The 16,965-nt window shown below is 47.9% G+C and overlaps 1 pseudogene; it reads left to right on the top strand.

Annotated features, from left to right (window-relative positions):
* The first annotated feature begins 13,805 nt into the window (after positions 1-13,805).
* Positions 13,806-15,013, top strand: LOC120845271 (annotated as a pseudogene).
* Positions 15,014-16,965: the final 1,952 nt, after the last annotated feature.

The raw sequence follows: 16,965 nt of genomic DNA, 5'->3' as shown, positions 1-16,965 counted from the left end.
AAAAATCCGCCTGGTCCGGGTATCGATCCCGGGACCTCTCCATTACTGGTGGACCGCTCTACCAATCGAGCTAACCCGGGGTTAGACATCTGTAGAGCAAACGGGTCTTATCAGCCGCCACCAGTCTAACACCAACAAGGGTGAACCTTGCAATTTAAGGTAATGATTATAATGCAATTAAATGCAAAGGTGCAAGCGAGCTGCACAAGAATGACGGAAATAAACCCTGGAGAAGGAGAACGAGAGATACAAAGGACAAACACAAATCTCCAAACACAGCTAGGTGACTGGTGCGCGACCGAAAAAATCCGCCTGGTCCGGGTATCGAACCCGGGACCTCTCCATTACAGGTGGACCGCTCTACCAATTGAGCTAACCAGGGGTTAGACATCAGTAGAGCAAACCGGTCTTATCAGCCGCCTCCAGTCTAACACCAACAAGGGTGAAGCTTGCAATTTAAGGTAATGATTATAATGCAATTAAATGCAAAGGTGCAAGCGAGCTGCACAAGAATGACGGAAATAAACCCTGGAGAAGGAGAACGAGAGGGACAAAGGACAAACACAAATCTCCAAACACAGCTAGGTGACTGGTGCGCGACCGAAAAAATCCGCCTGGTCCGGGTATCGATCCCGGGACCTCTCCATTACAGGTGGACCGCTCTACCAATTGAGCTAACCAGGGGTTAGACATCTGTAGAGCAAACGGGTCTTATCAGCCGCCACCAGTCTAACACCAACAAGGGTGAAGCTTGCAATTTAAGGTAATGATTATAATGCAATTAAATGCAAAGGTGCAAGCGAGCTGCACAAGAATGACGGAAATAAACCCTGGAGAAGGAGAACGAGAGGGACAAAGGACAAACACAAATCTCCAAACACAGCTAGGTGACTGGTGCGCGACCGAAAAAATCCGCCTGGTCCGGGTATCGAACCCGGGACCTCTCCATTACAGGTGGACCGCTCTACCAATTGAGCTAACCAGGGGTTAGACATTCAGTAGAGCAAACGGGTCTTATCAGCCGCCACCAGTCTAACACCAACAAGGGTGAAGCTTGCAATTTAAGGTAATGATTATAATGCAATTACATGCAAAGGTGCAAGCGAGCTGCACAAGAATGACGGAAATAAACCCTGGAGAAGGAGAACTAGAGGGACAAAGGACAAACACAAATCTCCAAACACAGCTAGGTGACTGGTGCGCGACCGAAAAAATCCGCCTGGTCCGGGTATCGAACCCGGGACCTCTCCATTACAGGTGGACCGCTCTACCAATTGAGCTAACCAGGGGTTAGACATCAGTAGAGCAAACGGGTCTTATCAGCCGCCACCAGTCTAACACCAACAAGGGTGAAGCTTGCAATTTAAGGTAATGATTATAATGCAATTAAATGCAAAGGTGCAAGCGAGCTGCACAAGAATGACGGAAATAAACCCTGGAGAAGGAGAACGAGAGGGACAAAGGACAAACACAAATCTCCAAGCACAGCTACGTGACTGGTGCGCGACCGAAAAAATCCGCCTGGTCCGGGTATCGAACCCGGGACCTCTCCATTACAGGGGGACCGCTCTACCAATTGAGCTAACCAGGGGTTAGACATCAGTAGAGCAAACGGGTCTTATCAGCCGCCAAAAGTCTAACACCAACAAGGGTGAAGCTTGCAATTTAAGGTAATGATTATGATGCAATTACATGCAAAGGTGCAAGCGAGCTGCACAAGAATGACGGAAATAAACCCTGGAGAAGGAGAACGAGAGGGACAAAGGACAAACACAAATCTCCAAGCACAGCTACGTGACTGGTGCGCGACCGAAAAAATCCGCCTGGTCCGGGTATCGAACCCGGGACCTCTCCATTACAGGGGGACCGCTCTACCAATTGAGCTAACCAGGGGTTAGACATCAGTAGAGCAAACGGGTCTTATCAGCCGCCACCAGTCTAACACCAACAAGGGTGAAGCTTGCAATTTAAGGTAATGATTATGATGCAATTACATGCAAAGGTGGAAGCGAGCTGCACAAGAATGACGGAAATAAACCCTGGAGAAGGAGAACGAGAGGGACAAAGGACAAACACAAATCTCCAAACACAGCTAGGTGACTGGTGCGCGACCGAAAAAATCCGCCTGGTCCGGGTTTCGAACCCGGGACCTCTCCATTACAGGTGGCCCGCTCTACCAATTGAGCTAACCAGAGGTTAGACATCAGTAGAGCAAACGGGTCTTATCAGCCGCCACCAGTCTAACACCAACAAGGGTGAAGCTTGAAATTTAAGGTAATGATTATAATGCAATTAAATGCAAAGGTGCAAGCGAGCTGCACAAGAATGACGGAAATAAACCCTGGAGAAGGAGAACGAGAGGGACAAAGGACAAACACAAATCTCCAAACACAGCTAGGTGACTGGTGCGCGACCGAAAAAATCCGCCTGGTCCGGGTATCGAACCCGGGACCTCTCCATTACAGGTGGACCGCTCTACCGATTGAGCTAACCAGGGGTTAGACATCAGTAGAGCAAACGGGTCTTATCAGCCGCCACCAGACTAACACCAACAAGTGTGAAGCTTGCAATTTAAGGAAATGATTATAATGCAATTAAATGCAAAGGTGCAAGCGAGCTGCACAAGAATGACGGAAATAAACCCTGGAGAAGGAGAACGAGAGGGACAAAGGACAAACACAAATCTCCAAACACAGCTAGGTGACTGGTGCGCGACCGAAAAAATCCGCCTTGTCCGGGTATCGAACCCGGGACCTCTCCATTACAGGTGGACCGCTCTACCAATTGAGCTAACCAGAGGTTAGACATCAGTAGAGCAAACGGCCAGACTGGCCGTTTAGACAACGGCCAGTCTGGCCCACATTAGAATAACCGCAAGTAAAAAAAAAATATCCCACACTACTGATTCCTCACAGGCAGTTGCCGGATCTCTATGCGTCTTTTACACTCTTGGTGACATCTCGAAAACAGCGTGAGCCTACTCAACCTGAAATCATATTTAAATACCATTTATTCCTCGTGCTTTTCCGCCAGTGCTTTCGAACTGTGCGAGAAGGCGTGAAAGAAAGTTAAACACACACATGTATCCAACTTTGTCCGCTCTACAACGCGTTGCACTAGGCTAAAGAGAAGTTTTCGTATTACTCTGGTGACAACGTTCAAACAGTACCACGAATCGGACAACCTGCACATGATGAGAACACGATCTGCCTAAGGCTTTCTTGACGAGCACATTACCACTCCCCGGTTTGACGCCTTAAGCGCGATCCAAACCAACGCGTTTTTGTGCAGCTGTAGGTCGTGCGCCTTGCGGATGTGACGTAGTTCGTGAAAAAACAGAATGAAAAAACAGTTAGGGCGCAGGGGAGCTGGTGTAAGTTTGCCATTTTTGACCACCTGAGACTGGGTGGAAACACGACGACGTCTCAAACACAGCTAACCACTTTAGCTGTGTTTTTGAGACGACGTCTCAAACACAACTAAAGTGGTTAGCTGTGTTTGAGACGTCGTCGTGTTTCCACCCAGTCTCAGGTGGTCAAAAATAGTAAACGTAGTTCGTGACGTTTTTGCTGTTTCCTGAGCGCTTTCTGAATCAGAACCGTGCGCTTTGGTTTGGACGGGGCAGCTTCGACGAGCGCGAACTGGCGCACGCTTGCACGAGCGCACTCTGGCGCTGGAGGGACGACCAGTCGAAATGCAGCTTTGGTCCTGAGTGAGCGTCCAATGAAAATTAATCTTTGGGGTTGTTGCGCTGGTTGCGCCGTCGCACCGTCGAACGTTACTGGAGCAAGCTCATTTTCACAGCTCGGCCTGCGACTTGGGCTCAGTGGCGGTCACGAGAACTAGCAGCGCTGTAGTCGAGCCTTGGTTCCGGATTGTCTAGCCCGCCAAGTTTGAATAGCAATACTTGAGCTTGGGCGAGCTGTTGATTCATACTAACATTTCACAGCGCAAGGAAACAGACGCACACAAAAATAAATGTCAAGCACTGAAAGAAGGAACACCCACAATGACTTAGATCTTCGTGGTGTATTACACTTCATCTTCATCGTCTTTTGTTTTGCTATTATACACATGGAAGTAAAAAAAAAAATGAAGAAAAGAAAAAAAAAAAGGAAGCTCTCAACGCGGTGGTAGTAGACGACGTGCGAGACAGGGAAGCAAGATCCGACTGCAGCGCCGCTAGTTCTCATGACCGCCACCTGGGCCACTCGCCTCTGCAGGCGAGTATAAAGATTACTAGAATAGAAAGTTGGGCTAGTAGGTATGAATGCATATTGTGTTATTCGCGCTGTTTTCCCTAATGGAGACTAGGGAGCTGCGAAACTGAGCTTCCTTTAGTAACGTTGGCGCCGTCTTCATTCCTTTGCTTCCGTGATGGGGTTTCGTGTGGATCCCACGTACGATGCTGGGATTGCTCAGCTAATGAACCTTTGTGTGGTAAGGCACTACGTCAGCAATGCAAGAACCGTCCACATGACTCGGCTGACTGCTTTCGTGGCTGCATGTGAACGGTACTTGAGTATCAAGAAAACGAAGCGAAGGGCCATCTGCACGCTTTTGAGGTCTACAAAGACGCTCGGCGAGTACGCCACCACTGTGCGACAGATGTACCAGGACCCCGACGACCGGGACTTCTTCGAGTCCTTCCGTATGTCAAGAACCACGTAAGTTAAGCTTGCCTTTGTTTGGTATGTTTAGTATATTTTTCATCACATATACCAGCGCATAAATATAAACGTGAAGCGTGCACCATCTCAGTGAAATAAGCTACTGCAGTTTCGCGATACGGCAAATTCACAAGGTTTAGTTTTGTAACACTAAAGTCGAAACGCTTGGCTGACTACATGAAGGTACTTTGCTTACCCCTGCCCCCGCTCTCGCGATCGCGTGCGAGACAAAAACAAACGCTGTCTTTGCCTTTAGCGGCGTTTACTACCATAGGTACTTTCACGTGGGTTTAAAGGCTGCTGGCATGTGAACACCGCAGGTATACTCGCTACGCTAGCTGTCTGGCATGTCTTGTACAGGTGAATAATCACAATCAGGGATCACAATTTTTGATACATTAAATGCAAACGACTGAATTTTTGTGAATTGGTCCCAGAAGCTTTTGCCCAATTGGACAGGCCGCTTTGAGAAATTCGCCAAATATCGAGCTATTGCAAAGAGTCCTTCATAGTATTTGTTCAGGTGCAACCCTTCCAGTGCATCTACCGATGTGTAAGAATTGGTAATTTTTTGAACTTTTTCTAGTGCTGTACGTCAACAGTTCGTGTGTGTATAGATGATTTCCTGAGTCCTATCTGTTCAATAGTGCATGTAGCCAGTTCTTTTTTTGTATTTTCAAGGTTTGAGCATATCCTGTCCCTCGCTGCTCCACTGCTGGCCCAGCAGACTACGAGCGCCGAAAACACTATCTCTGCAGGAGAAAGGCTATGTGTATTCCTACTGTAAATGGTCGTTCCATATTCCACCTAAATCACAAATTTTAAGGATCTTTGTTCAGAAGCCAAGCTTTGTCATAGGTCATAGGCATGCCATCTTTCCTGTTACCTGCATATAGCATCCTCAGACGCAATAAAAGTGTGTATGAGCGTATGGTCCTTGCAGTACACGGAGAGATATATTCACATGCTCTGTCAAATACCCTCTAGCTAGCACTTGCGAAGCCGAAGCGACTAATATTTAGCTAACACTTCCGAAGCCAGCCAGGGTTGTAAAAATTTTCCATGTGAACCCCGAGTGAGGTGGACATACTTTCTGCAGCAACACCAGTGTGGGTTCCGGATCCCACCCCGACACAGTTTAGAAGGTCCACGTTGTGCTAACTACTCTCTCCTCTTCTTTCTTACTTACAGGCGTTTGCTTAAAGTGCATGTTTCGAGTGTCAGACATTCAACCTGCTTTCACTGCATGATAACTTTCGTCCATGGACTGTATGCAGCATCTGTTGCTTGCTGCCCAAGGAGTTCTTTTTTGACTGCATAACACCTGCTGGCCAGGGCACTGTTCTTTTTGGTTTAGCTAGTTGCTGAATGCGTTAAAGGTGTTCCACGCTCACAGCTGTCTTGAGCCACATGGCATGCTTGCTTTTCTAACCGCGTGTTTTGCTTGTGGGTCTGAGGGTGCTTGCAGTTAAGTTAGGTATGGTGTTTGTTCTGCACGTGTTCAAAGACATTGCGAGCTTCCTTGTGAGTGTCGAGTCGACAGCTTCAGACCAGTTTTCTTTTCTTTGTGCTGATTCCTTATCTTGCCCAGGTACTGTGTTATTCGGAGATTCGTGTGCTGCAGCGCGACAGGGATCTTGCTTGATCACAGCTGTATCGGTCCTTTGCGTTTGCCTTAAAATGCATGCACTCATGTTCTCTGACTGTCTAGGCTCTTCAGTTGCAGCCGCTTCTTAGTAGCAGCCTGGGTTTAGTCAGCTTGGTTTACTCTTGCCGAGTAACCCAGTAAGAGAGCTGAGCACTTTGTTGACTGCTCAGTTATGTATTGTGTGTCCAATGCTTGCTTTTCTTTGTTTCTCTTTGTGTGTAGTTTGCAGGTACGGCCCTGGGGCTCTCGGCAGAGCCCGACTGCAAGAAAATGTGCCTCCTGCTTGGTAGATAGGAGTTGTTTATCACAATCCAGATCCATCTTTATCGATCATCATTGGTGCACACACTGTGTCCAAGAATTTGTTTCTTTGACTAAAAGTTAGCAGTGCGAGAAATGTTTGCCGCACAACAAATAAACCGGAACTCTCTTTTGGTAGACTTGGTGCTCGCACCAATAAACGACCAGGCATGCAGCTTCTGCTACAAGTTTCACCGCGACGCCATTGTGATCCCCGCTTGCAAAAGAAAATGTTGTGCCCCCCCACTGTTCCCCCAACACCAGCACGGAATAGAGACCTCTCCATACAGTTACTTTCTGGTTTGTTTATTTTGCCTCGACTTTTCGGTGCATGTAATGATGGAAGTGCCAGCATTTCTTGGAGGCTAGAAAGACTGCAGAGTGCACAAAAACTTGTCCCGGGCAGCCGCAATGCTTCTCTATTCAGTATAAAATAGGTTGACGCGTGTTTAAAATTAGTGACGTGTGTTTCTATGTTTATATTATAGGCACATTTTACATTTCATTGACATCTTGGGCTTAAACATTGCGCTTTCAACGTAATAAATGTTAAAGGTTGTACCTCTCTAACTTCTGTGTTTTGTGTCTTAACTTAAAGGCTCCTAAAAGTTTGTAGCATCCCCAAATAAGAGATGTTATGATTTCTGTGGTCACACCACAACGCAAATTGTTCTGCAAAGGTAGTACACAGTGAAAGTGATGCTATGCAGATCTTGGCATATTCCATGTAATCTGGATACTTTTTTAACGGTTTCAACTATAAAGCCTCCGAAACACGGGAGGCAGCTTCCACGAGTGGGCATCTCGAAAACGGACATGGTTGGACTTTAAAAAGGCTGTTTGAGAAGGCTTTGCCAGTGCTGTCAGAGTGGTTGACTATGAATGATAAGTAACATTAGCATCATAAAAGACGTGCAACAGAAGGATTGCAGAACAATGTACAGCAACGGGGCTGCCATGTACTGTCCAGCAGTTTTGTGTATCACATCTATGCTAATATTGCTACAAACCTTCCCCAGTCACTCTATCGAGCAGGTCCGGCACCGGAAGAATTGCGTCGTTGGCGGGCAGTTGATGGCTTGTTGGCTGCAGGAAACGTTTACGTACCACCACGGGCGGAGGGGTACTGCGCCGAGCACGGGCGGAGGGGTACCGCATCGAACTACTCAACGAAAGGTTGCTGGTTCGACGCAAGCCGAGGGATGTGGGCTAAAGTTCCTTTTGGAAGAATATTAATATTTTCAGATGTCACGTAAACGTTTTGGTGCCTTTCGTATTGTCGACGTGTTTGGTCTCAAGGACTGAACGATGAGACATATAAGGTCTTTGCCTTTATGAAGATTGCACATAGTGTATCTTATATCTCAGGGAGCCACAACGTTTATGCAGTCTTCGAGATTGGATTGTTTACTTGGTGTACACTTGGGGTACCGCCGCATCCGTAAATCATGTGTCTGTCTTTAATGCACCGGCGCTTGGGCCCTTAAGTCGTCTTGGGGATAACATTAAAGACCGTGTGTTTTTTTAGCTAAATGCAGTTTGGCGCAGCTAACCAGGGTTACTGGTGGCGGATGAAGTTCAGGCAAAACCACAACTTGTGGCCTTTTTTCCTGCAGTGGCTGCACAGTGCCTGCACGAGTGGATCTCTGGTAGCTCAGGCAGTGCCTGACACCAATCCACTGTGCTCCGAGCTTCTTCCTGACCTGGAGCTTGATGAGCTTGCTCATCTTGCGGACCCCAAAGATACGGTGGAGGTGATACCCATCTTCCGCGAAGCATACTTCCTTGGCTTCCCGGTCTACCCAGCACCTTGGTAGCAACTTGAACACCAAAATGCTGCAAAGTACACACAAAAAGAAACAAAGAAAAAAAGCATTAGACACACAATACGGAACTGAGCAGTCCGCAAAGTGCTCAGTTCTCTTACTCGGTTACTCGGCAAGAGTAACCTAAGCTGACTAAACCCATGCTGCTACCAAGAGACGGCTGCAACTGAAGTACGTAGACATTCTCAGGGAACATGAGCGCATGCATTTTAAGGCAAACACTCAGGCCCAATACAGCTGTGATCAATAGAGATCCAAATCGCGCTGCAGCAGACGAATCTCTGAATAACACAGTGCCTCAGCCAGATCAGGATCTGGGGGGCTGTCTGCAAACCTCAGGTTAGCAGCGGCTGCTCTCAGGACCTGTTCCACTGGTGTGTTTTCACCATCCATGGACCTGTTTCGAATACTGGCCGAACACCAGCAGGCTAAGGCAGATGCCGGGGTGCAGCAGGGGGCTCGATCACTTCCTCCACTTCCGCAGGGGTTGGCCTTGGTGGATGCGCACTTTCTGCTCTCGCTGCGCAGCCAAGAAAGAAGCCGAGGCCTCGAAGGTAGATGTTGGGTCCTGGAAATGCGCTTGCCACTTTCAATATGAGCTGAGCAGTCTAGATCAGGGCTCAGCAACTGCTTGAAGCAGCTAACGGAGGAGACGCGAAGTTAATGTGGGGTCGGGTCAGACGGGAAACAGGTGTGTGTGTGTGTGTGTGTGTGTGTGTGTGTGTGTGTGTGTGTGTGTGTGTGTGTGTGTGTGTGTGTGTGTGTGTGTGTGTGTGTGTGTGTGTGTCTGTGGGGGTATGCTGACACACGTTTAAAAGTGTCTGCAATTATGAGGAAAAAGAAATGTAAGCCCACAGAACATTTAAACCCCTTTTCAATACACATTTTATGTTTCAATGTCGCTCGCCAATATGCCAGCATGCAAGTGTAATCTACTGAGTAAAAGTCACGCAGAGGTGTAGGGCTCTTTACCCGTCATTGTCAATTGCAAAAGCATGTGTGACTATATCTGCTTCATCCTCGAAAACATCTGTTTACGCAGCTAGCATCAGTGTACTCCTTAGATTTGAAAACCCCAACATAGGAAGCCAATGTCAAAATTAACTGATCGAGTCCTCGTACTCATCATCCGAAAACACTACGAACAAGTGCTCCAACTCATAATCCACTTAAAGATGAGCAAGCCCCACTGGATTAAAATCTTGAACCTGCCAGAAGCCTGTCTGATCTTATTCATGAAATATAGAGATGTTGCTCGAATCCTCCTCTCTCAAATATCTTAATACTCCAAGTTTCAATAGTCTTTGTTACTGGTGTCTTTGCAACAAGAAAATTGAGTGATTGAACTAATCACAATCCATTTCAACATAACTTTGCTAAACAGTTAAATCAATTGCCCGGTTTGCCAATGACTGTCAGAGTGAGGCGTGCGACTGGATACTGTCCGAGGTTGCAATCATCTGACGGAGGGATGTCACATACTTTGCTCTGTTGCTCTTATTGCCTCATGAGGGATGCAGCTCTCACCATTTTCGAAGTTATGCTGAAATGAAGTATACTGGAGTGTCAGAGTAATTAAGTTAAAGCTCCAAAGCCTTTCCATCTGCGAGATTTTCAGGTTCGAGTTTGAGGTGAAATATCAACCAGCAATATCAGACGGAACCAAAATCGGAAAGCTATGATGGCTTTCTTTGTACAAAAAGCACGAACTAAAAAAGCATCTGTTCGGCCCAGCGACTGCACATGCACACTTTGCAGGGGCTGACCCCTTATTTTAGGTGGTTAGCCAGTGCACCTAGTATTTAAGAGATAAGGGTCATTCAAAAAGCAGCAATTAGGGGGGGGTGGTGCTGTAGACAGCTGTAACGCCAAAGGAAGTGCCACAATGTAAAACACTGTATAGAGGAACACAAGAAAACGAAACGAAATAGCTTTTGTAAGCTACAGCCCATGCTAATTAGTCTGAAAGACCGGAAAGGAAGTCAAGACGCGCAAATAATCATAACCGGATGTTGGTCATCAGTTGGCTTGGTTGTATCTGCGGTGCATCCAGGTGACTGGCTTCGTAATGGAGTCACTCCTATAATTCACCAGAAGAGTTCACGTTTCATCGCATATGACAGCATTAGTGAAAGACACCTGGAAAGGGGACTATAGGCCCACTAACATAAAGACGAGGAGACATTGCAATACATTCCATGCTATCTTACCTCCAGTTTGAGTACTGGACGTGCTTTCTGATGTTCCTGTAGCTTCAGACATGCATAATTGACAAAAAGGACCGTGTAGTTGCATACGAATGAGAAATACGAAAAGTGCACTTTCGCAGAGCAGCGGAGGTGCCAGTCAGGAAGCGCAAGCTGCCAAAGTATATTCACTTTGGCTTGCAGACGTCCGAGGTTCCATAGCCGCTGCGCTTTGTCCCTGCCACCTTGGCCGCCTTCTTGGCGTACTTGTCCCTCAGGTACTCCCACTATGTCTTTCAGATGTCGTCTGGAGAGAAATATGTCCATTATAGTGTGGGACAAGCCTGACAGACTTGATGTACTCATGCAGAAATGTGAAAAAGACGACAAAATGCCATAGGCAATTGTAATGCTTCGAGGGCTGCGAACAACGCACACAAAACGCACGTCGAAAGCACTTGCGCAACAAATTTAGTCCCACACTTAAAAATGACTCGCCAAGCTCTCAAGCAAATGACTATAGTATGTTCATTTCCAGGCTGACAGGGCGGTAGAAGCTACATACGCCTAGGAACAATCAACGATAGGACGGCGCATGCATACAACGTGGTCATACTCTCCGGGTAGTCAGGGGTATAGAATGGATCAGGAACTGAGCGGCAGGTGACTGACTGACCTAGAGACAGAGAGTACATAGCTTTCATTGCCGATGAACTTAGCAGTGAATTAAGTACAGACATTTAGTACCGATCTCGCTTACATCTGCTATATGTACAATGCTACGCATACTTTGTTCGCCAATTGAAACAAATGTATAAAACTAAAATCATAAAACTTCGTTTCGGGCGGTATGGTACTGTAATTTGTCATTTTGTTTCGAGAAGTATTTTAAAAAAATGCTTGGCTCAATGGAAAGCTATAATTAAATAGGATTGATTGTCTAAAGGACACAAATGGAGTTCAGCTTTTTCTATACAACCGAGACAACACTTTCACGTGGGCTGAACAAAAAGAGGAATAAAGGCGACGCAGTAATTATCTTCCGTCTTATTTTGGTTTAAATAACCGTCAAAACAACGCAAAAACGCGAAGACAAAAAAGCATTTGGGTATTTACAAATATTATCGTCTTCGTCTGTCGATTTTTGAATGAATTGTTTCGCATTATTGTTACAAAAACATTTCAACACAATCACGTATCAAGTAAACCATGTGTGCAACACAAGATGCGAAAAAACGATGAGCGGGGTTGCAAAACCGTACTTACAGCGCAGGATGCCCAACAAACGGGCGATCTCCTTCGAGACGTTCTCCCGTTTCGGGTTGTCTTCGTCGTCGCGCCGAAGCTTCCCGTACTACCAAGGGTAGTTCTGGACGAGCTCGAGCAACTAAAAGCACTTGTTTTGGTCATCAAAGATGGCAGCTTCTGCGGCCTCTGCTCAGCTTCTTCTTGCCTCTGCGCGTCCGCAGCAGCCTTCTTTTCGATCACCTTGCTCGCGTCGAAAACAGGGGGAAAGTTCATAGATGCAGCCATACGGGCCATACTTGCAGGCAACTGCAAAGATAATTTGCTGCGGCTGCGGCGGCTCCGGCTGCGCCAGACCAGCGGCCAGCCCAGCCAGACGGCCAGACGGTAAAGAAACGCGGAGCAGTGCCCCCCACCGAGTGGCCGGGAGACAGGAGCGCTCTACTATGTCACAGCGCGCTTTCGTGCGCGTTCAGAAAGAAGTTTAAATTATCCAACTTTCTTATTGCGCGCCCCACGAAGGAGCGACGAATCGGCGCGGCGTCACGAAATAAGTCAGATCCGGGGCGCGCACGACCTGCAGCCGCAAAAAGACGCGTTGGATTGGATCGCTCTTTAAGGTGGCAGCTGCTGTAAGGCGAACCCGGCTTAGGCGCATCCTTGCCTGGTCCCCAGCTCCGGCATAACCCTTGGGATTGAAAAACACTAAAGTCTAGTGACTGAATACACCCTGTTACACAAATCTTAGAAGTGAAAGGGAGTTCTGATGTCTGCCCTTTGATGAAGGAAATCCAGTCATTCACATCAGGGCCTTCGAACACAAAAACTAAAAAATTAGCTACATACATCTTAACAACTACACAACAGTAGACTCATATCTCGCCTGGACAGCACGGACTGAAACACTCATCTAGATCTCCGATAAGATCGGTGCCAAAAAGGAGCCAATGCAAACACCTTGTTTTTGTGTGAAACGATTGCCTTCAACCTCTATCGCTTTCGGTATTAGGTACAATTCAAGCGGGCACATGAAACTGTCGACATCAATACCCGAAGCCGCCTGGAACTTAATTAAATGATGTTGTATAACCTGACGCAACCTGTCAATTAGTACAGCTTTATCTAAAATCTAATATAGTGTAGTGTGCTGTAAATATTCTACATGGCGTTTTCAGCTGCATTTGAGATGGTGCCGCGCCCCGCGTGCTTGACAGCGGCACGCGCTGATTGATGTAGATATTGTAAATAAGAGCATTCTTGATCGAAACTCCGAGCTGGCGTGCCGTGTCTTCCTTCACCGGTGTGCCCGCTTGGTCCCCGGCCACCGACCATCTCGCGTCCCACGCGCCACGGCAATGTAAGCCTTTCCAGCATCTCTACAAGCCTTTCGGGGCGCTGTCTTCATCCTAGCTTTCCCTGTCTCGTACCACCCACCCATAATGGCCCCACGCGACCATTACATTTTGGCGACGAGCTTTAATTACTACATTTTGGCGACGAGGTCTTTTCTTTCATTTTTTCATTTTCGCCTCTCGTGAAAGTTTGATCAGACTCCGTGCCGGAGATGAGTGGTGGCAACACCGGCATGTATGGTTTTCTTTTTGTTTGTTAGTTAATATTGTAGCGTTCAGAATGTTAGGTCCGTTTGGAATATTTGGATCCACCACATCTTTTCCGTTCGAAATGTAGTACATAAAACAATGTCGACGCATCGCGACACTCGTTCCATTTCGTCCGTCAACGTTCCATTTCAAAAATCAGTAGTGGTTACGCGTAACGCGTTCGAATGGTTCTTTTAATTTTACGCATGTAGTGCGTACAGCACGGAAGCGTCCATCTCTTTTTCGTAACTCAGGAAATTGTTCCCGTTCTCATTTGGGGTGAAATGTTTAATATTTTTGTCAATATTTCAAACTATCTCGCAAAGAGGATGGCAACGGCTTCCTTACCGAAGCTAACACCATTTCTTCCCACACCAGGTGCCCCTGCGCAGCCTTGACTGAGTAGGAAAACGTCGTTTTTCAATTATCTTGTGGCCATAGAGGCAGATGAAAGCGCTCCGAAGCGCAAGCGCGCGCTACTCTAGGCGTTGCTTGGCTTGGAACGCCAACGAATAGTTTCGACATTTCCTTCAACAGTCCCCGCCAGCAGCGCGGCCGTTTCTGAATTTAATGAGCTCGTAGCGGCACTTGATCAGCATTTTGCTGCCAAAGCTAACGTTGTCGTCGAACGCAGGCAATTTCTCACCCGCGTCCAATCCCCGGGAGAGAGCGTCCTCGACTACCTTAGCGCACTCAGACAACTTGGTTCTTTTTGTGATTTTGGAGAGTCCTTTGAAAACCGTATCACGGAAGTCTTTTTGGCCGGTTTAAATTCATCGGAGGTACAAGATCGGGTAATCCGAGAGTCTGCGGAAGCTGGATTACGCAGCCTCGAACGTACTGTGCTTCTAGCACAGCAGTTCGAACAGGCGTCTCGAGATTGCGATCGGTACCGCCAATTTCCCTCCAGTTTATCGCGTTCTGGAACGCCGCACGCCGTTCAGGTCGTACAAGGGGTTTTTATTCAGCGTGAACAAAGATGGCCGACGATCGAATTCGAATTTGCACATACAAGATCAAAATGGAGAGCGGCGGCATGCCATTTCCTGCTTCCCCGCAAATGTTTCCTTCTCGCCGCAACACCAGTCGCGCGAGTCGCACGCACACACCCGCACTTTCGTGAGCCGAGTACCGCGTGATGCTCCGCCGGGCGCGCGCGCTCTTGGGCACGGGGCAGAGTTATGTCATTTCTGCGGTCGCCGACCCCATCCACGTGAGGAATGTCCTGCTTCAGGAATGTCTTTTTTTTCTTGTGGCAAACTAGGTCATTTTTCAAATGTTTGCCGGAGTTCTCCCCCATCGCCTGCTGCCAGCGATCGTCGTCAGCTGGCCTTTCCGCCGAGACGTGGTCGGGCCGCCGGTCGCCGGTACCAGCGGCTTGGAGTTGGCCGTAACCAGACAACCAGCCATGGAAGCGCGGCATTTTCTGACGAAGAGGAGCAGCAGCCGAAAATTTGCACCGTCGGGTCACCGGAAGTCCTTCCAAAAGGACGCGCCGACAGTCGCCCACGGAATTTCACCGCTGATGTACAGGTGAATGGATCTACATTACCATTACTCATTGATACTGGCTCCGAAGTTTCAATACTTTGCGAGAGAATGTTTAACAAAATTAACTCCCAGCAGCAAATCCGGCTAAGGAAACCACCGCGCACTCTTGTGCACTACCTCCGAGGGTCCATTCCAGTCGTGGGATGTTTTCAGACCAAAGTCGACTTCAAAGAGCGATCCGCCGAGATACTTTTCTACGTTGTTCGCAATGGCCGATCCCTGCTTGGGACAGATGCCGTGTATAAACTTCGTCTCATTTCGTCGGGTGCTCCACTCAAATGTTTCCATGTCAATTCTGCGGACTCTTGCGCAGCCATCCTAGGCCATGTAAGGTCGGCCGAAGTTCCGCAGTCCCCAGGTGCGGCGCAGCCCAGTCCTCCGCCGAGTACTTCAACTGCTCCCTGCGAGCACGCTCTATCATCGGCCACTGTTCACGGCACTCAGCCATCCACGTCGTCAGAGTACTACTCAAGTAGAGGCGTCTTCGGAGACCAGCCTTCAAGGGATCCGTCGACGTCGGGACCATCTTTGCAACCTTCCTCGGTGAGCGATGCATCGAAGTTAGTTAAAAATCAAACTCACACAATCACTGTCCGGCACCATGTCCCGCCGGTACAGGCTAAACTTCGCCGCTTACCGATCACGTTGCGTGATGCCGTCAGTGCGGAAATACAGAAGCTCGAGCGCCAAGGCGTTATCGAGCGCGTAAACGCGTTGGAATGGGTGTCCCCCATTGTAGTAGTAAAGAAGAAAGACGGTGGAATCCGTATGTGTGCCGATCTGTGGTCGCCAAACCAGGCTCTCGTTATTGATTATTTTCCACTCCCGCACATTGATGAGCTTCTGAACTCCCTCAGTGGAGCTTCCCATTTTTCTAAGTTAGACCTTGCGTCTGCTTATCACCAGGTCCGTCTCGACCCCAAGGGTCGTGACTTAACGGCATTCATTACTCATGAAGGGCTTTTTCGTTTCAAACGAGTTTGTTTCGGTCTGGCGTCTGCACCAGCGGCCTTCCAACAGGTCATGTCCAAGATATTACAACATTGTCCAGGAGTCCAGTTTTATCTGGACGATGTCATTGTCTATGGTTCCTCCCATAAGGAACATGATAGAAACCTCAGACAAGTCCTCCAATGTATTAGAGAGGCCGGCATGAAACTCAATAGAAAAGCCGTTTTCAATGTTTCTGAACTGTCATTTCTTGGTCATCGTCTGTCTGCGAGGGTCTAGCAGCCCTTCCGTCGAAGATAGACGCGGTCCTTAATTTTTCAGTTCCATCAGAACCTTCGCAACTAAAGGCCTTCATAGGTCTAGTAGAATATTACAGTAAGTTTGTCCCTCACTGTGCTACTCTCGTAGAACCCCTCCGAAGGCTTCTGCGCAAGGGAACATCTTTTGTCTGGTCGTCCGACGTAGAGGCAAGTTTCCAAAGTGTCAAGTCCTGCCTTCAGCAGGCACCCATTCTCGCTATGTTCGATCCCACTCTTCCAGTTGTTGTCTCCATAGACGCGTCCAATTACGGACTAGGTGCTGTTCTCCTGCAGCAGCACGGGAAGCAACTAAAGACTGCTGCTTTCGCTTCCCGTTCTCTCTCCGAAGCAGAGCGGAAGTACTCCGCAGGAGAAAAGGAAGCTCTCGCAATCTTATGGGCTTGCGAGAAGTGGCATGTATATCTCTGGGGTCGACACTTCGATATTCACACCGATCATCAAGCTCTCGTCACATTAATGTCGAATCAAGGGACAGGTGTCCGTCCACGGCGCATCAGTCGTTGGACGGCTAGACTTTTCAACTACAATTTCATCATGAAGTATCGCAAAGGAAGCGACAATGTAGTTGCCGACGCTCTGTCTCGCCTTCCGGTTTCAGATACCGAAGAAGGCATGGCTTTTGAGGAGGAAGTGGTTTCAATCGTCTGTGCATGCCTCACAGAAAAGG

The sequence above is a fragment of the Ixodes scapularis genome, unplaced genomic scaffold, assembly GCF_016920785.2.
Source record: "Ixodes scapularis isolate PalLabHiFi unplaced genomic scaffold, ASM1692078v2 PGA_scaffold44__24_contigs__length_19508400, whole genome shotgun sequence".
Lineage (NCBI taxonomy): Eukaryota > Metazoa > Arthropoda > Arachnida > Ixodida > Ixodidae > Ixodes > Ixodes scapularis.
This window is presented reverse-complemented; position numbering and strand designations above follow the sequence as displayed.